This window comes from Palaemon carinicauda, chromosome 34 (genome assembly GCF_036898095.1).
Source record: "Palaemon carinicauda isolate YSFRI2023 chromosome 34, ASM3689809v2, whole genome shotgun sequence".
Lineage (NCBI taxonomy): Eukaryota > Metazoa > Arthropoda > Malacostraca > Decapoda > Palaemonidae > Palaemon > Palaemon carinicauda.
Window position 1 is genome coordinate 49,660,350 of NC_090758.1, and position 5,000 is coordinate 49,665,349.

At 36.4% G+C, this 5,000-nt stretch overlaps 1 long non-coding RNA gene across 1 annotated transcript in view; it reads left to right on the forward strand.

Annotated features, from left to right (window-relative positions):
- Positions 1-4,929: 4,929 nt before the first annotated feature.
- Positions 4,930-5,000, forward strand: part of LOC137626622 (uncharacterized) — a 4,120-nt gene continuing 4,049 nt past the window's right edge. The window contains exon 1 of the long non-coding RNA XR_011041070.1: positions 4,930-5,000. This exon is cut by the window's right edge and continues 113 nt beyond it. This is a non-coding gene — a long non-coding RNA (uncharacterized lncRNA).

The following is a 5,000-nucleotide window of genomic DNA, read 5'->3' on the forward strand; positions in this document are numbered from 1 at the left end:
AGTTTTACCTGATTTCCCAGCCCACCACGTGACACAATTGGTAGTAATTCTTTCAAATTACCCCTAATGAGTCAATATGCATAAATATCAACACTACATCGTGTTCAAATAGAAATGAAATTCTACATCATACTTGGGATCGAATGCTAGACCCTTCTAATGAAAGGCCAGGTCGAAACCAACCATGCCACGAGAGACCATAAAAGAAATCGGAACCTGACGCTACCTAGCTGTCCGAGGATTTACCTGGCGAGACATCAGTCTCTTACCAGCGAGTTTTACCCGATATCCCGGCCCACAACATGACACAATTGGTAGTAATTCATTCAAATTACCCCTAATGAGTCAATAGGGATAAATATTAACACAACATTGTGTTCAAATAGAAATAAATTTCTACCTCATACTTGGGATCGAACGCTAGCCCCTTGTAATGAAAGGCCAGGTCGAAACCAACCATGCCACGAGAGACCATAAAAGAAATCGGAACCTGACGCAACCTAGCTGTCCGAGGATTTACCTGGCGAGACATCAGTCTCTTACCAGCGAATTTTACCAGATTTCCCGACTCACCGCATGACACAATTGGTAGTAATTCATTCAAATTACACCTAATGAGTCAATATGGATAAATATCAACAAATCATCGTGTTCAAATAGAAATAAATTTCTACTTCATACTTGGGATCGAATGCTAGCCCCTTGTAATGAAAGGCCAGGTCGAAACCAACCATGCCACGAGAGATCATAAAAGAAATCGGAACCTGACGCAACCTAGCTGTCCGAGGATTTACCTGGCGAGACATCAGTCTCATACCAGCGAATTTTACCAGATTTCCCGACTCACCACATGACACAATTGGTAGTAATTCATTCAAATTACACCTAATGAGTCAATATGGATAAATATCAACAAATCATCGTGTTCAAATAGAAATAAATTTCTAGTTCATACTTGGGATCGAACGCTAGCCCCTTGTAATGAAAGGCCAGGTCGAAACCAACCATGCCACGAGAGACCATAAAAAAAATCGGAACCTGACGCTACCTAGCTGTCCGAGGATTTACCTGCCGAGACATCAGTCTCATATCAGCGAGTTTTACCCGATTTCCTGGCCCACCACGAGCAATTGGTAGTAATTCATTCAAATTACCCCTAATGAGTCAATATGGATAAATATCAACACAACATCGTGTTCAAATAGAAATAAATTTCTACCTCATACTTGGGATCGAACGCTGGACCCTTCTAATGAAAGGCCAGGTCGAAACCAACCATGCTACGAGAGACCATAAAAGAAATCAGAACCTGACGTTACCTAGCTGTCCGAGGATTTACCTGCCGAGACATCAGTCTCATATCAGCGAGTTTTACCCGATTTCCCGGCCCACCACGTGACACAATTTGTAGTATTTCATTCAAATTACCCCTAATGAGTCTATATGGATAAATATCAACATAACATCGTGTCCAAATAGAAATAAATTTCTACCTCAAACTTGGGATCGAACGCTAGACCCTTGTAATGAAAGGCCAGGTCGAAACCAACCATGCCACGAGAGACCATAAAAGAAATCGGAACCTGACGCAACCTAGCCGTCCGAGTATTTACCTGGCGAGACATCAGTCTCTTACCAGCGAGTTTTACCCAATTTCCCGGCCCACCACGTGACACAATTGGTAGTAATTCATTCAAATTACCCCTAATGAGTCAATATGGATAAATATCAACACAACATCGTGTTCAAATAGAAATAAATTTTTACCTCATACTTGGGATCGAACGCTAGCCCCTTCTAATGAAAGGCCAGGTCAAAACCAACCATGCCACGAGAGACCATAAAAGAAATCGGAACCTGAAGCTACCTAGCTGTCCGAAGATTTACCTGGCGAGACATCAGTCTCATACCAGTGAGGTTTACCCGATTTCCCAGCCCACCACGTGACACAATTGGTAGTAATTCTTTCAAATTACCCCTAATGAGTCAATATACATAAATATCAACACAACATCGTGTTCAAATAGAAATGAAATTCTACATCATACTTGGGATCGAACGCTAGACCCTTCAAATGAAAGGCCAGGTCAAAACCAACCATGCCACGAGAGACCATAAAAGAAATCGGAACCTGACGCAACCTAGCCGTCCGAGTATTTACCTGGCGAGACATCAGTCTCTTACCAGCGAGTTTTACCCAATTTCCCGGCCCACCACGTGACAAAATTGGTAGTAATTCATTCAAATTACCCCTAATGAGTCAATATGGATAAATATCAACACAACATCGTGTTCAAATAGAAATAAATTTTTACCTCATACTTGGGATCGAATGCTAGACCCTTCTAATGAAAGGCCAGGTCGAAACCAACCATGCCACGAGAGACCATAAAAGATATCGGAATCTGACGCTACCTAGCTGTCCGAGGATTTACCTGGCGAGACATCAGTCTCTTACCAGCGAGTTTTACCCGATATCCCGGCCCACCACATGACACAATTGGTAGTAATTCATTCAAATTACCCCTAATGAGTCAATATGGATAAATATCAACACAACATTGTGTTCAAATAGAAATAAATTTCTACATCATACTTGGGATCGAACGCTAGACCCTTCTAATGAAAGGCCAGGTCAAAACCAACCATGCCATGAGAGACCATAGAAGAAATCGGAACCTGACGCTACCTAGCTGTCCAAGACCTACCTGGTGAGACATCAGTCTCTTACCAGCGAGTTTTACCCGATTTCCCGGCCCACCACGTGACACAATTCGGAGTAATTCTTTCAAATTAACCCTAATGAGTCAATATGCATAAATTTCAACACAACATCGTGTTCAAATAGAAATTAATTTCTACCTCATACTTGGGATCGAACGCTAGACCCTTCTAATGAAAGGCCAGGTCAAAACCAACCATGCCACGAGAGACCATAAAAGAAATCGGAACCTGACGCTACCTAGCTGTCCGAGTATTTACCTGGCGAGACATCAGTCTCTTACCAGCGAGTTTTACCCGATTTCTCGGCCCACCACGTGACAAAATTGGTAGTAATTCATTCAAATTACCCCTAATGAGTCAGTATGGATAAATATCAACACAACATCGTGTTCATATAGAAATAAAATCCTACCTCATACTTGGGATTGATCGCTAGCCCCTTCTAATGAAAGGCCAGGTTGAAACCAACCATGCCACAAGAGACCATAAAAGAAATCGGAACCTGACGCTACCTAGCTGTCCGAGGTTTCGACGTGGCCTTTCATTAGAAGGGGCTAGCGTTCGATCCCAAGTATGAGGTAGAAATATATATATATATGTATATATATATATATATATATATATATATATATATATATATATATATATATATATATATATATATATATATATATATATATATATATATATATATATATATATATATATATATATATATATATATATATATGCCTCTGTGTATAGACTTGTATATATGTAATATTATACATCAAAGGGTTTCAGCTGTATTTTCCATCTCGTGCATTATGAGTTAAGAGCCTAAACAGCTTTTAAAATTAATAAAATATTTTTGCGTATGAGTTGATAAACATATGAAATCCATCAAACTAAATTTAGAAGTTAAATTTACCCATTTTGCTCTGATGAATTTTCCAGTCAGGTTTGATAGTGACACCATCAATGCTGGGGCCAACAGCCACTTGAAACTTGGATGTCTTTAGTTGAACCTTTAAGATCATCAAGTTAATGTTATTTTTTTTTCATAAAAGTTATATTTTTCTTAAATCATAATTATTATTTAGACAGAAATATTGAGGTCAACTTATTATTTGTCTTTCATGATATTAATTTAATTATTGTTATAAGGAATATAGATAATCTTGAGTTAAAAGCATCTACAAGTGAACAGTCAAATAATATATTGTTAGGTTTAATATAAATTCAAATTACCAATAATATTTTTGTTTTACACAAACACACCTTTAGATCGAAATTTATAGTTAATATAATTTTGCTAAAAATAATTAAATTACTATAATAAAAATGAGTTCTCTCAGGCTAAAACAATTTCCATGCAATCATGAAAGTCATACGGTAACTTGTTAGGTTAAATATAAACTCAAATTACCAAACCGATTTGAGTTTTCTAAAACACACCGTTATGTATGAAAATATACTTTTGATTAAAATTAATTTCCGATTGTTACTAAAAATAGATTTCTCGTATCCACAATAATAAATATAAAATGTTCAAATTCTTTAATCACTGGTAATTAACGTAGAATCATTATCAGATATATGGATACATTAATTCTATCATTAATCTATTATATTTTTTATTAACTTTTCAGGAATATAATACTCAACTAAAATATGAAAAAAGAAACTGTAAATACAGTACAATTAATTTAATATTTTTAAGCAAATCCCTTAACAATTAATGAAATTATTGTTACATATATTTTCCTTCTCTATTTAATATTTTCTTTAGGTAAAAACAGAAAACAGTTATATTTTATTGTTGTTTATAGCTATTTACATTCCATCTAGCCTAATTTGCTTTGTGTGTACTCGGTGGAGCCCTATTGCCAGGGGCAGAATAATCACTGAAAACCACAATATTTACTATGTACAATTTTTTTTTTATTATTATTATTAGAATAGAGAGTATATTATTTCAAAAAATCCAATACTTCTAACATATAATATGAGTGGAAATAGTATACACTACAATAGTATAGACCAAAGTTGAATAATCGTCCCTTTTCGTTTCGATGGAGTTATGGTTATTTTTAAGAAACATATCAACTTGTAATATGAAACTAATAAAGCAATTAAAATTTTGTCGGGTCACATAAACTGGTAATCAAACACTCATTCTCAATACATCTCCAACTTAATCACCTGCAATATGTCGTGCAGAGGCCTCTTCCTCAGACACTGGAGAAGATTTTCATAGTGGCGAAAGAGGTCGTTTGGAACAGGGCAGTCCAGCT